The sequence below is a fragment of the Anser anser genome (genome assembly GCF_964211835.1).
Source record: "Anser anser genome assembly, chromosome: 24".
NCBI lineage: Eukaryota > Metazoa > Chordata > Aves > Anseriformes > Anatidae > Anser > Anser anser.
In genome coordinates this window covers 2,774,386-2,790,309 of record NC_139745.1, presented here as the reverse complement: position 1 = coordinate 2,790,309, position 15,924 = coordinate 2,774,386, and the positions used below count along the sequence as shown (strand labels likewise).

General features: G+C 47.6%; 1 protein-coding gene across 5 annotated transcripts in view; it reads right to left on the bottom strand.

Moving 5' to 3' along the window:
• LOC310885991 (uncharacterized protein) overlaps positions 1-14,725 on the bottom strand; it is a 239,033-nt gene extending 224,308 nt beyond the window's left edge. For all 5 annotated transcript variants that reach the window (XR_014575062.1, XR_014575063.1, XR_014575064.1 and 2 more), the window contains exons 1-2: positions 14,488-14,725; positions 1,751-2,493 (exon numbers count right to left, since the gene is read on the bottom strand). The gene's annotated coding sequence lies outside the window, so the exon portion shown is untranslated. The remainder of the gene's footprint in view (positions 1-1,750; positions 2,494-14,487) is intronic.
• Between the last annotated feature and the right edge of the window lie 1,199 nt (positions 14,726-15,924).

Here is a 15,924-nt window from a genome sequence, read left to right as displayed (position 1 = left end):
CGTTACATACCAATTAACATCCTTTCAGAAGACGACGCGTGTTTTCAATTAGCTGGTCTCTCACTTGCCGGCTCTGACTGCGGATCTGCCTCTGAGCAGAGCCTGTCCCCCTCCGCTACCCCTTACGGCTGAGCTCTCTGCATCCCCTGCCGCTCCCTACTTCCCCATTAGCTCTGCTCTTTTGATCTGCGTAATTTGCGAAAGAGTTCAACCACCGAGCTTTTTCATAAAGGCAGCAGTGAACATCATCAGCTTGGGACCAGGTAGAGAGGCCTTTGATTACCCGATCCCGACTTGGTGTTCAAACAACTAGTGTTTTTTCTTCTTTGCCTTTCTGTAGACAATAAATTATTCAGGGCATTCTGGCCTGCATCAATTTTTTCTGTTTTGCCGAATGGTCCCCAAAAGGGCAGAACTGCAGAAGGGAAGTCTGCATGCAACAGGAAGCACACACACACAGCACTTAGAGGCTTCTTTTTGAAGCAGCAGCCTTTTTCCTTGTTTTTATCAATATCCTTTTCCAGCATGAAAGTCCCCCTTTGAAATAAAATTGTACATGTGGCCCTTTGGGGCTAATTATCAGATCCCCAGCTGGATGTTATCTTTCACAGAGGTTGAAAAGGGGGAAAAAAATGTTAAGTCAAGTCAGTGTATTAACACTTCTCAAAATACATACATCATTTATCTACCACAGAGATGAGGTTTTGAAGCCTTGTTAATGAATACTAGCCCTCCCAGCTTACTATTAAGGAGCACTGCTTCCATTGGAATTGGAGGAAATTGATGATTGGAAAGTGGGTTTCCCATCCCACAACAGTTTTAAAGATTTCCAAGACTCTTACTCTGAAGAGGAAAAAAGCAAAGAAAATCTATACATTTTTATGACTTGATCCTCCAAAATCACAATGTTTACATTGGCTCACAGAACTTCTGAGCATTCCCTAGGTATATCATCTTAATATTTGTTAATGTAAATGATTATTTCTAAAAGCAAATTGTATTCAGATAAGAAATATTAAAGTACCCACATTTTCGGTACTGCACACAAAGGAAACACTCTGATTTCCCCGGGGTCTTGGTGGGAGCTGGGACAGCACCACGGGGACGTGGAGCTGGGCAGGAGGTGAGGGAGGGACGGCTCACAGGGTGCATGCACAGCACACTCTTCCACAGCTCCAGTGCTCAGAAGCATGTGCCTATCCCAAGCGATGCCTGCAAATGCCGTTATTCCATGGTGTTTTACAGATGGAGCACGAGCAGACTGAGGCCATAATCACGCATGCTCTGAGCCAGCACGAGCCAACGCCGCTGCCAAACCCCAGGATGCATTCCCACCCCTGCAACACTTCAGTTTAGCAAAGTTAGTGCCAGGGCTGCGAGACTTTTTCCCTCTCCCTCCATTTCTTTCCTTGCAGTACAGCTGCGTTGAAGCCTATCACTATGAGCCAACTCTGCAGAGATTTATTCATTTAAACTGAGACTGAATGAAAAGCAACCAAACAGCCAGAAAGCAAGCAAAAACCGCAGACCTACTGAGACAGACACGGCGCTCCCCGCACCAATCAAAGCCTTTACTGCCTCAAATTGAGTTCGATTAGAAAAATAATCAAGATGTTACAATGAAAAAACAATATGTCCATATTTCCAGAAACTTTTCCCTTACTTTAAAAAGAGGCAAGACAGTAGGATTTAGTCCAATATCACCAATACTTATGTTCCCTCTAAAAATCTATGTTTGATGTCAACTTACTGTTTGCTGAGTTTTGCGGGAAGAAGATCGTCCTGCTGCCTCCCTGGGCTGACAAACATCCCACTGTTCCTGCAGACGGCGGCCTTTTCCTGCATCCTGCCTACACAGCGTAGGTCTCAGCCTATCGTTAACTGTAGCGTTAAGAGATCTGCCCGTGCGAGCACATCCTTACAGTTCTTTTTTACATTGGTTTTGTTGTGTTGCACTTTGCCTTGAGCTCCTGACTCCACCGCTTGCACTCTAAACAAGGCACATCTTCCACCCAGGAGCAATTAGCCAGGCAGGTGCAGGCCGCAGGAAGCCAAGAGCAGCAGCTCAGTGTCTGCCAGCAGCCTCAGCCTGGGAAGTCCTGGCCATCATTCACCTGGCTCTGGCACGCTCCAGTCATCCAAGTGTCCTTCTGGGCCAGGGACAGATCACGGCAGACCAAGCACCTCTCTCCACGTCCTCGGGGAAGCCCACAGCTCATCAGCCGGCCTTAGGTGGAGGAGTTCAAAGTCAACAACAAGTGCAGCGAGGTGGCTAACAGCTCCTCTTTCAGCTCGCAGTCGCGTGCTCTTCTCTTCCCTCCCCTTCCATTTGGCACCAAGGCTCCTTGGCATAAGAGGTACATTTTTGCACTTCGGGGGGAGCACTGGCCCGACAGCCACTCCATCTGGCCTGGCTCATTAGGGAAGGCGCACCTGTCTTGCTCCCCTGAATCGCAGGATGTCTTTGGCTGGTCTGGGAACTCATCAATCCACCTGGAACACAGAACACCAGTATCAGCTTGGCGCATTGGATCAAAAATGAGAAAGCCTGAGGAGTGCTTTGGATGGTATTACAAAGCAAATTTATAGCCATTTCTTATTACCATCCAATCTAATATTTTAGGCCTGTTTCCCCCTTTTGATATGAGACAAGCTAGGACTGTTCTGACTTCAATGACAAAAAGCTTTAGAAGGACCAATCCCTATTTAGAAAAAAGCTACAATGGTGTTTGGAAGCTCAACAGGTTAAAATAACTCCACTTCCACAGCAGGTGATGACAAGATCCTTACTATTGATTTTTAAGGAGAGCAAGTATTCCATCACCACCTCCCAAAACCTTTTAGGTCTGTTAAGCCCAGGCACAGCACTTTAACAAAAGCACAGTCCCAACCTGGTTGCTCAGGCTTTTAGTCCAGGGACAGGAATGCCAAAGATGCAGCTCTTCTCAGACAACTTGGGTATTTCCATTAGGAGCAGCAGTATCAGCTGTTTTTCCTAAACTGGGTGAAAATATCTATTCTACAGAGCAATTACCTACTTGCCCAACTTTGATTTTAATTGAAGACTGAGAATTTTAAACCAGGAAAGACACCCTTCAGCAAAGGGAACTGCATTAGTACAAGACAGTTCTTGCTTTTCAACACTGCTGCAGTTTCATGCCACGTTCCCCCTCTGGCCCCACCAGATAAGATTTTTTGAGTCTCATTTCTAGCACAGAATAAAAGAGTCCAGTGATTAGCACTTACACCAGAGCAACTCAAGTTTGCTGGGATTTTAACTCAATCCAAGGCAAAGTGACCTGTTATAAGCTATTTTGGGAAGTGCTCCTACTCCAAATCACACAGCTCTGCATCTGGGGAGCCTTCCTGATGAAAATGGTACAATACTTGAAGAACTCACTTCAAAACATTTGGTGTTACAGTTTGGCAGATGTGTTGGAAAATGCCTGACTGCTCAAGTACAGTGTGGTCCACAGAAGCCACGCGCTTCCCTCCCCTCCCATTAAAATGGTACAAAGAGAAAGAAATCCTCAATCCTCTCACACAGCCTTTTCTGAGCCAGCTGGAGGGAAGGGAAATCAGTCAAACCTCTGTCAAGAAATTGGTGCCTGATTTCCAAATTTATTTCCTTCTCTCCTCAACTGCATCCGAATTTGCATATCAGGGGAGATCATTTTTCCTGCTCCCAGCCTTGGAGGAGCAGGCAGGTGTGGGCTAATCAAACACCATTGAGCTTTAGAGCTAAGGACGCTACTGCTGCGGGCCGTGCAGCGTGATGCTCTGCCTCCTCTTTCCAGCCATCCGCTGCCTTCTCCATCTTGTCATCTGCACGTATCGATCCGTATCTGAACCCTGCCACTGCGTCAGGGCTCACCTGCCCAACCCCGCAGCTGGGCAGGAGCAGTCGTTTTCAGATGGTCCATAGCTCTGAGACCCTAAGAGATTCAGACCCTTGCAGCAACCCTATTACCCCTCTGGTTTTCAGGTCCAAGCCTAGAAACCTTCAGGATTCATGGGGAAGGGCTTATTACAATTGGTTTTAAAATCACTGCATATAGCATGATATTGTCTATAGAGACATAGAGCTGACACCGATAGCCAGCACTGCATGAAAATTACATGAAGACAAGGGAGGGGTCACATCACGTACAACAACACTATAGTTATTCCCAGTTCCCTTCTTTAACCCCCCAAATTGCCCAACTGTTGATACAAATCAGGAAATCAGCATGCTTCATCATGGGTTAAAAAGAACAGCCCTGCAGCTTTCGAAGTTAGATATGCTCTTTCCCAAGTTAAAAAAGGCCAAATAGAAATAGAGAGCAAGAAAAGGGCCCCAAGTCAATGCAGAGGAATCGCTGTGAATTCAGATACATCAATACAGAGCCTCAGCAGAGGAGCCTGGCTCTTGTTTGTGCTGCTCATCGCTTGGTCCCCAAAGGCACTCCGATGTATATTCTCTGCTTCCAGAGCCCAGAGAAGCCAAGAAAGAGGGAGGGGAGGAATCTGCCCGTGGCCCCTTAGCAGAGAGCAAAGGCAGCGAGGGAACCCGGGGCCCCTACATCGATGTGTCCTTTAGGTCAGCCAGGACACCAAGAAGTTACTGGAATTGGCCACAGGACGCTTACTGGCTGGTGGTGGATGAGGAGCAATCGACTTGCTTTCCCACCGTCCCCAAACAGAGGCTGTGCAGAGCTCTGCCAGCCCCCAGACAGGTATCGACGGCTCGGGAAGGAGATGTAGCAGGAAGGGACAGACGTGTCAGGAGTCGCAGCGTCATCCCTAACTCACGGCACTGCGCTCACCGAACCCCAGCACGTGGCAACCGAGCCGGCCAGGCTGGGTTTTGTGAGTGCTATGCAGGCTTCCAAGAAGAAATAAACGGAGCACCAGCTTCAAGTGGTGAACTGACAATGACTAAGAATGGTTTAATGTGGAGGATCTTACCAGAGACAGGGAAAACACTCTTCAAAGGCTCCCAGAGAGCCAAATCCCTTTGGAAAATGATGCCACTAAGGCTGGAGGAAGAGGGCACTAAACCACATCCTATTACATCCCGTGCCCTGTCTCTGCAGCATAGACCTATGGAGTCTCCTTCTTTGGAGATATTCGAAACCTGCCTGGATGCAACCTGTGCAACGCACTGTAGGTGACCCTGCTTGGCACAGGGACTGGACTAGATGATCTCCAGAAGTCTCCGACCTCAACCATTCTGTGATTGCGTGACCTAGCACACTGAATTTGAGATGAAAGCCCCGGGTTTTTGTTACCACAATAAGCCTCCTGCCGACCTTATTCTACAGCTCCCACATTTGCAGGGGGTAAGGAGACTGCATGTCTGGGTGCCCTGTTTGAATCCAGAGAACTGGCTGATGCTGTGTGGCACCGCATGAACCAACTTCACCTGTCAGTCGTTCCGCTGCTCCTCAGGGACACACACAATACAAGCAGGAAGGCAACAAAGACCAGAGCTTACCTCCAAAACCTGACAGCAATGCTCCTCTTGCTGGACACAGCTCAGAGCTGTGTGTCGTGAGTGTTCGTGCTCTGAAAGCACAAACCTGAGGATTGCTGGGTCTCCTTTGCTAGCTGATTGCCAGAACGATGACGTCCTAAGCCTGCATATGCAATGCCAAGCCCCTCGCCAACAAGGGCCAGAAGGACAACTGCTAACACCAACGTGATTCCTCCCACCCCTTGGCAGCCCCAAGGGGGCTTTGGACCACGCTCCAAGTGCCACTGCCCTCAGGATGCCCAGACCCCAATTCCAGGGATCCCAGCAGACTCAGCCTGCCGCTTACAGTACCTCGAGCATTCAGTGCTGCTATATTTACTCACACATGGCCAGGTGCTTGCAGAATAGATGCTATCATCGCTGTTTAAGCTCCTAGATAACTACTCCAGTAGGACAATCGGTGTACAAGCAATTCTGATGAGGCCGTTAGATACGCTGCCATCAGTGCTAATCAACACGACTGGAGTTGTTGAATGTACTTGCAAAGTGCTCCCGTCAGCTCCACGAAATAACGCAATACCCATGTTGCCTTATAATTTCCCTTGCAAATTTATCACATCCGGTGAAGGTATGAATTCCCCATTATGTCCAAAAGCTGTCAAAAAAAAAGGGCCTATTTTCTGCTTAACCATAAGCTGTGATGATGGGTACTGCAACAGCTCATTTTCTATAACGAGCTCATCACTGTAAAATAGCATTAGAGATACGGCAAAACACAGAAATTGAGCTGCTCTGCGACGTTTCAGCCTTGTTAGTGCCACCTCACGCCAGCAGCCAGCTCCACGGCCACCGCTAGCCCAGCAGACCCGTTAGCAGCGACGGTGCCTGAAGAGATGGGACAGCACCTTGGGGGGAAGCTCATCCCAGTTTTGAAGAGGCACAGAAATATCCCAGGAAGCGCTTCTGCTGAGCGAGGTGTGCAGCCTCCTGACTACGTGAAGCACGGGCTGCTGGCAGAGCAGGATGCAAGGCAGGTGCAGCACCTGGAGCAGGCCACGCATTGCCAGAACTGCTCGGGTACGTGGTTTGTGGGCCCACCTGCACGCTCCTTTAAACGGCACAGCAAACTTAGGGCCTCTTTCTGTTCTCTTTGACTAAAAGGCTTAATTAAACAACTCGTGGCTCTTCAGCTGAGAACACAGAAGCTTTTTTTTTTCCCAGAGGGTTTCTGATTTAGTTCAAGTGTGTCCTTGTAACTACCAGAGCTCTACTGGGTATCAGTGGTGATGTGGACAGACCCCTACATGTGCTGCCATCATCTCTGGGGTTTGGATACAAACCCAGCAATATCATCTCAGGATCGAGGGCTCTGGAGGGCACTGCGCAGCTGGCTGGGACACAAAGCAGCAGGACTTGGTTTGCACATGCTGAGGCTTGCCCTCTGTTGTAGGGGCTCAACATGCTCATGAGTCCGGGAGCAAGGACGACCTTGTCTGTAATGGGGCTTCTCAGCACTAACACAATGCTGGTCATCAACAGCAACACACCAGAGACATGAAACCAAAATTCACCCTTTGCCAAGCTGAGGCACTACCTTCTGCACTTACATCCCACTCTGCCACCCCATTAACACGCACAGCTCTCGCAGAGCCGGGCCCTCTGCAGGGAGCAGATGGCCCGCAGCTCCAAGTCCAACCACAGATGGTTTTTCCTACATCTTACTCTTTGGCTTCAGACATGCAAGCATAAAAACCACACAGAGCCTGCCAAATGGCATGATTCAAATCCACTTCCCTTCCAACCTCCGTTAGGTCTCAACAGTCACCCCCCACAGCCTTCAGACCACTTACAGGCTACTTGATTACGTGTCGATGAGAGCCAAGAGCACACCCCTACCCCAACAGCCTGCAGCACAGCCAAGCCCTCACAGCCCACAAGAAGAAACTACATTTTGAGCCACAGAAGCCTGCAATCACCCTTCTCATCTGTATTGGCTGCAGGCATCTCCGAACACAGAGGTGCCCCCCAATTCCCTGGGGGATTCTCACCGCGAGAGGAAGGGCTCTTCATCTTCGGGAGACAAACCATTCCGGGCAGCACAGTTCAGATATGCAGATATTTTACTGGGGCTGTATTTTATAGTATGGCCATAAAGGCAATAAAACAAAAGGTTAATACTAGCAAGTTCATAAATTTAGTAGTCAAGGATTAGTACACTCTTGTTCGTCTTCTCTCACTTTACTGAAGTTTTGGATACAAAGGTTCAGATTTGCCCTTGCACCAAGTTTGAGGCAGCAGAAAGAGCCAGGCAAGGTGGTTGAACAGTTTCTCAATCTCAACAATAATTGTGGAGTTTTATAATAATTCCTGATTTCTCTGTCACAGACCAGTGCTTGTCCTCAGCAGGCTGCAGTGACACGTCCCCTTCTAAAGCTAGCCCAAGCTGTTGGAGAGGTTACAGCCTGCAGCCACCACCTCACCTACCAGAAAGGATTTATCCGGGTGCTTAAATGGCCGGGCAGAATCCCAGCTGGATTCCTCCTGCAGTGTCCGGAGCTCAGCAGGTTGACTCCATGCCGACAGAGGTGAGCCCTCTGCCTGTTCCACTGACTCTTATGGGCACACACACCTTATCCCAAGGCTTCAAAACCCCTACTGGTCAGTCTTCCACGGGGATGTCCAAGAAGAATAGTTTCATGTTCAACAAATAAGGCTCTTGATTCCTGTAGTTACGACTTATCCCAAAGGGCACAGTAACCACGCTTACAGGAGGCACTTGGTGCGTATCACCTCCCAGTGAGAACAATCCAGCCCTCCCAATGGCTAGAAATTGCAGAACTTCGGTAAATCAAGAACCTATTTAACCATAGATCTCTCCTCCTTCCCTGGATACTGGGAGAAACCCAGGACGGTTTTCCACAGGATTTCACAACACAAGGCGTACACCAGCCCGCCTGCCTGCAATGAGAGGGCTATCAGCGGGACAAAGCCCACGTGCTCCTGCAATGGTGCTGAATGGCCGTGCCTATGTGAAAAATGCCTGCAAAGCTTGAAGAGGACGCCCGCACTAAAGAAGTCATCAACTTATACACGGACACAAACATCCAAAGTGGCGAGCCCATAGCATGCTCCCTGCTGTGGTTTTGGCCCGAGCCAGCAGCTCATAGCTTGAGGGGCAATGCTGGGGCACAGAGCACCGAGGCCAATGTCCAGAGGCTGTTCCCGACAGCCAGACAGGACAAGACTCCTCCCGAGGAGGAAAGGCTCCTTATCTTCTGGGAGGAAAGACTTTTAGCAGTGTGGATGTGAGCTGTGTGACCCATCCTGACACACTTTGCCTACCGTTACCTACCTGCTCCCCTCAACAACGCCCCTTAGGAATTACAACAAATTATATTAAAAGGAGATACCTTTAAGAAGTTATTAAGATTATTTGAAGGAAAATTATCTATACTGTTTCTCAGGAGATTTACGGCCCATTCTGCCTCTCAACATACCCCCATTGTTTTTCCAATAGTCACTGCAAATATTTTATCTTGAGCCAAGATTAGCACTGTGCCATTTACTATTCTTATTACAATCTCCATGAGAACAAGCCCTCCACATCTTTAATGCCACCTGTAGTCAGTGACTTATAGTTATGTTCCTGTGCTGTGCTACTTTGATCTCTTCAGTATTTGGTTGTTTTTATGGGGCTGCCTCTTCTGTTTTCTCTCCATTTACAGCCTCACTAATCTGTGAGAAAGGAGCAGAATAGGCAATCAATCAAATTGCAAAATACTGAAAAGGACAAAACAGTGTGGCGCAAGAACTCTGCTTCCAACTGAACTGACATAATTAGTTCCCAGGGGTATGAAAAGCATTTCTTCTCCCAAGTGATGTGAGCTTCCTTCCAGAAGCCTTGTAATATACATGTCACAAGATGTCACGTAATGGTACTCCCTGGAGTTCGACAGCCTCACCGAGTCCAGGTCTCCCCTAACAGGGTTTATTAAGTTGAGAAAAAGAAATAGCAGAAGGAGCAGACAACGCTGCAGAGGGTTAACCAAACCACGTTTTAAACATGTTGATTTAACAAGTACTGGACAGGACTAGCACATTTTATACCAGAGGTCTCCTACCTGACTGACGTAACGACAGAGTTGTCTGCTGCAGAGTGTCAGCGTACAGGGCAGATCCCCAGGCAGGGTCATCCATGGTAAACAGGCACGATGAAGGAGGTACTCAAGCTGCGTGGAAGCCACTGTTTTGGTACTAAACTACAGTTGCTTCCCTTTCTAAGCAATTCCTCTCTGACGGGATCTCAGTTCAGACACTAGTAAAGATGCTTTTCTAAGCAACCTGAGGCTATGCAAGCTGCATTCTCCATGGGAGGGCTTGCACACTGGCCGTTTGCATCATTTTGCTGCTGGCTATTACTTACTTATGCTTCTTGTGGTGCACACACAGACAGCCTCTAGTTGCCGGCTGCATTTGTGCAAGGACCTCCACAGAACCAGAAAGATGCAGACCAATTTGTTTTTATAAACTACTGGATGTGCAGGTACACGGGCTTTTTGTTCATCTGCAGACCCAGATCAGGTTTTGTGCAAAGAAATTAGCTACCTGGCACGAGGTTCCATCTTCAAAACTTCTTCCCCAGACCCCAAACCAAAAGCCAAGGAATGAATCTTGATAAAATGAAACCAGTTGAGACAAAAGAGAACGAGGTTGTGCAGGACATAAGGAGGATGGTCCGAGAATTATGTCCTTAAGTTAGCCTTGAAACAGAAAGTCTGTGCAGCACTGTTAGAAAGCTAAATGTTCCTGGGAACAATTGATTTAAAATGAATGAGGTGGCTGGAAGGATTGGTCAGTAATTTTAGAACTAAAATTGTGATTAAAAACACTTCACCACTGAAAGTTCGGAAGCAGATTGCCTGATCGTGATTAATATGATACTACAGGACTCAGCTGCACAGAAGAATGGCAGAGACCAAACTTGAGTTAAATTCTTATCAAGTGAAATGTATCCAGTGTAATCTGATAGGTCTTAAAAGGTTAATGTAAGCTAAATCAATGCTGTCTCCATCCAGATAAGGTGTGGGAAATTGTCCTTGAGTGCGAACGTTCACAAGTCTGCAGATGAGGGTAATAAAGGGCTTTCATCTTGTGCTAATCTTTGCCAAGTCCATTGCGATGCATGAAAAGTTGATGATAAGGATACTGATTTATCAGCCAGCACACATAACACTGGCGTAGGTAGGGTTTTAAAACATTTCATCTTCTTGGTTTATGCTGGTTATCTTCATAAAAAAAGCTAACACCTTTTTGACTGTCAAAGATGCCGAACACAAGAGGCAGGTATCACAGCACCTTGCCTTGAGAGCTTCTCACAGCAAAACCCCGGGGATGGGGAGAAACCTGGAGACCTGGCTCAACTGGTAAGATGGCATTTAAGAAAACCGTTCTCCTGGGATAAAGAGCTAAGTGGAAGCAGAGCCTCAGCGTGCACTTAAACTTCAAGCACATGGTTAAATCCCAGGGATCAAGGAGATTTCCAAGCTCTATTCAAATCCATCAAAGCTAAAGGGGTGCTTAGCTTCCATTCACGACTGAAAATACCTCTCTAAGTTGACGGCAAAACTTAAAACGTAGGCTTAAATGCTCTTTTGGGGAGTTAAGTCGGGGACGGAAACCAGGAAAGCGAGGAAGCCCTGACTCCGCTTCGTGCCCTGAGAGATGCAGCTCTCATTTTGGCCACACACTTCTGCCGCCTGTTTGCGGTTCTTCTCTTGACGCCTCCTGGTTTAGCCCAAGCAGATGCACAAATAAAAAATCTGCTCTAAGCTCAGCTTGGGCACGCGCTGACAGACACGTGCTGTGACACTTGCTTCCAGAACAATATTGATCCTGAAGTTCTGTATAAAATCCTACAACAGCAGATCTCGGAATCACAAAGACACAAAAAAAAAAAAAAAGGAAAAGCTCTTGAGCTGTACCAGCCCTCAGGCAACAGAGGATTTTCTCCTGTAATGCACTTTCTAACACTTCACCCAGCTTAGGTTTAAAGACTCGAGTTCACTTCAAAACACCAGATCCAGCAGCTCAACAGAGACCATGATGTCATTATGATTTGGTGGTAAGCGTACGCACAAAATGTGCAGATTTTAATTCAATTGGAGTTATCTCTGTCCATTACAGAGCTCAGCTTCCTCCTGTGTTTTCAGCTAAAACACAAAATCGCTCTTGCCAGCTATTTGCCTGCCTTTTCCGCTACCCAAGCAGATGGTGCTAGGAGGGATGCACTCAGCATTAACTCCGCGTATTATTGTTACAGTTGATTAATACCTGAACACTCTGTAACAACATAAATTACGATTATGTATCTAAACAAGCAGTATGCACACACAAAACTTACAGGAGATGTATTTTCCCAGAATGAGCTGTCAATTACCAAGTATTTATACATTATGTTTACACAGGCTTTTATAACAAACACTTGAAGCACTTTAAGTATTAAGTACTTAAAACTATCGATTCGATTAATTCAGCCAGCTTCATAAAACCCTCCTCTTCCACTTCTCCCCAGCTGCAGCTCCCATTTGCAGCCTCTCCCTGGCCTCGGCTCCGATCCGCAGCCTCCCCCCCCTCCTCAGTCCTGCTCTCGGTGCACGGTGATGCTGTGGGGTGAGAGGCTGGGGGCTCGCCCTGCCAAGCACCACGGCAGCAATGCCCTAGGAATAACGCAAGAAAGCGTCCGGCAGCGTCCCCACGTCCTCTCCCCCTGCAGTCCGTGCTGCCTTGAGCGGATTTCAAGGCGCAGGCGGGCGCTTTGTTCGGTACATGACTCTCCCTCCTGCAGCACCGGTCTCTGAAGCCAGCATTGACCCACAAGGCCAAGAGCTGACCCGAAGCAGCTTCACACACGTAGTTACGAGCAGCTGAAATAATTTGCTGCTTGCTATCAGGAGATGCTTGTGGGGCAAAGAGCCCGAGGAGGGAAGCCCTGCTGGCCGAGCCTTTGGCCCCAGCCCTCGACTCAGAAGCCGTGGGGTCTGGCTGGCTTTTATCCCTCCGAGCACAAGCGTGTACAAATTAGCTCATTTACGTCATCTCATTAGAATGCCCCTTTAGAAATGGGATCTGCATCTGTGATTTGTACAGTGCCCAGCACAGCAGACCCCAGGTGCTCAGCCTCGCTAAGGGAGCGGCCCAGCTCTCATCATCCGACAGAACAATTAACATCAATCCGCTTCTCAGCTGCGGCTGCCTCCCCCTTCTTTAAATCAAGCCCGAGGTACCATGCCTTCCTGTCACCTGTGCTCTTCCCGTCAAATCATTATTTTATAGCCTGCAAAGAAGTTTGGCTCAGGAAAAAAAGAGGCAAAAAGCAGCATCCCAGCTGCTCAGAGTGAGGGATAGAAGGCTAAGTAGTGGCAAGAAGGGCAGCCAAATCTCAGAATATTATTTAGGAGAGAGTAATAAATAACAAAGCCAACGTTCATGCAGGCTGTAATGGGTTTTTATCACCAGAGAGTATGCATCTTAAAGAACCAGGGGCAGAGGGAGCCAGGTAACGAGTTCCAAACCCAGAGGCTCACGACACCCACCGCCTTCTGAAAAATGAGGCAGGGGAGGACAGGAGACAGCCTCAGAAGAGACGGATGATACAGATGGCTCTTTACTGTCCCAAACTCTTTACTAATAAAAAAATCCCAGCAAATGGAAGCTAAATCTTGAAGGAATAAATCAATAGCATGGAGAAATAGAGAACAGTGAAAAAAGGAGCCCCTGCAAAGGCCTGCTCCAGCCCCGTCTCCTCCTGTTTCCCTTGATTTGAGGCTGAGGATGAGCAGGATGGGATGCGGTGAGCTGGGAGAGCAGGGCCCCAACACATCAGTGCTTAACAGGGAAGACACGAGGCTGTACAGCCCCAGGCCCTGGCCTCACACTGAGATCAGCACTTTCCATCCTCCTGTGCCTCCGGTCCTCATCCCCACGCTGGTATCACCCCGGCACGGCGGGTTCCTGGCCTCCAGCAGGGTGTTTCTAGGCTCTGGCACTTTTACCCATCAGCACAGCGAGGAACAGGACCTGCCCAGCCTCTGTCTTACCTCCCTCACATTTCTGAATTCTGCATTCCCCACTATTTTCTTCTAGCAGAACAGCAGACTTGGAAGTTTTAAGATGTGGGCAGTGCTGTCTGATAAACCAAGCATTGTTTAGCAGTCGATACAACCTTGGCAGTGGTTAGCAGTCACCCTGCAAGTAAAGAAAAGCTTTTGCAAGTGCAGCCAGCTTCAAATGAAAAGTGCAAATGCTATCCAACAGGGCAAGCTCCACGCAGATCTAACAAGCCAGTCATTTGAAGAAACTGTTTATGAAAAAAAGATTTTAAACTCTTAATTTGATGCCGTTGGCTAACAAACCCCACTTGGCAGTTCTCCTCCGCATGGGATAACGTTTGTTCCACAACTTTCCCACCCACTCGGTTTCGCTCGGGGTTTGAGTCGGTGGCAGGGCACAGATCACATCAGGATGCTTGGCAGCTCCCAAAGCTCTGCGACTCGGCCGGATGGCTGCAGCCCCGACACAGAAACAACACCTCAACTAAACAACATGGGACTAGACTGCTGTCCGTGGGAGAGCCACGGAAAACAGAGTCGCAAAGGGTGTTGTGATAGCGAAGGAAGCCTCACAGGTGCCTAGGAAGGCTGTGCTCACCCACCAGCTCCCACTTGCTCCAGGACACGTTTCAGCGGACCAAGCGGATCTTGAGGAGGTGGAGGGTCGAGGCCATCAGGTGGAATGGTGCCGAGACCACCAAGCTTCCAAACTCCAGAATCCAGGTGCATGGGCTCTCTGGATTTAGAGGTACAACCCACGAGCACGTGCTCCTTTACCTCCAACAGCAGTAAGAGCCCACACAACTCTGGGAACAGCCCTGCAGGACCGCAGCGCCAGCCACACAGCTCAATCCCCACCCAAATCTCCACATGTTCTTTAATCGTACCAGAAAGAACAGGTAAAGCAAGACTCCAGTCACTTACATTATCAAATCCTATGAAACAAGCTTGAGAAAAAGCAGCTGAAGAACCGCATTGCTCTCAGCAAGTACCTTCCTCTGGCTGCTGAAGGCTTTTTCATCCAGGCAGGGCTGGGCAGGCTTCGAGATACTCATGGGAAAACCCCTACCCCCTCTCCTCCTCCCCATAAGAGGCTCTGCCTCTGAGCAGAGCGGATCACAAGAGGTTGTCAGCAGGTGAATCCTCTGCAGGTAAACGAGAGGATTCAGCTGGCAAGCTTCATTCTGTAAGAGGCTAGAAACTATTTTTTACAGCTGAGCAGCGTTTGCTGTCATATGGAGACGTTTTACCTTACTGAGCCGTAAGTAAAGGCTGTTGAGGTGCAGCTGAAAGCCCACCAAATCCAGGGTATTCCAAAAGCACCGTCTAGAAAATCCAAGCTTAAAGTGAGCTAAAAACTCTTCCTATGAAATCACGCTACCAGCCAAGATGTACTTTTGTGTGAATTTCTCGTTTTCTACACCAACTGCTGGAAAGATGTCGCAGTAAAAAGGAAATGAGGGAAGCACTTTCCCTGGAACGTGCATGCACCCACCCAATTCAACAAAATGCGGGATGCGTATACATAAATGTTACTCTTACATGTGCCTTCTAGCCATGTTATAAAACAATATTAATGTATTTTTGTCATGTAAAGGGGAAAAGCAAGGTGCAGGCCTTGAAGCTGCCTTCGGAGGCAGAGCAGGTAAATGGTGCTGGGAGGTGCAAACCAGCACCTCCGACGGCACCGCCGCCTCCTCCCAAAGCAGCATATAGGAACCTGGCAGAGCACAGCTTCAGAGCTCTTAAAATTGCCTACATACATGAATAATAATAGCTTACCATTAAAAAAAAAAAGGTTGTATTATTCTTTTGATAGTGTTGCAGTGTTCTTGAAAAATGGGTGTTATTTATTTGATCGTCCCCTACAGATTCTTTTGTCACAGGCTATTGTGTAAATTTGTGTTCAGACAATTTTTAAAATGTTGAATTATTCACTTGATTGGCCTTAATGTCTTCTCCTGAACACCTCAATATGGTGCGATTATTATCAATATAAGGAGGGCTAATAAAAATGTGGAAATAATAACTGCAGCTGGATTTTCAAAAGGGAAAGGATAATTTTCTAACTACTAAAACATTAGTAGTTAAGAAAGTTAAGATAAGGGTAATAAAGCCTTGCGCTTCAGGGCTTTGCAAAAGGGGTTAGGAAGTAATTATTTTAAATTCTTTCTTTGGTATTATGTAATTTAACTCTCGTTAATAAAGGACCCAATTTTCAAAGGCAATGAAAGATGTAGCTAGGAACTAGATGAGATTTTAAAAAATAGAAGTCACTCCTCAACTTGCTTCAGTGCTTTCCAAAAATCCCCCTAGACGCTTATTTGCATCTTCCAACTCCTATGATAAAATATTTTTTCT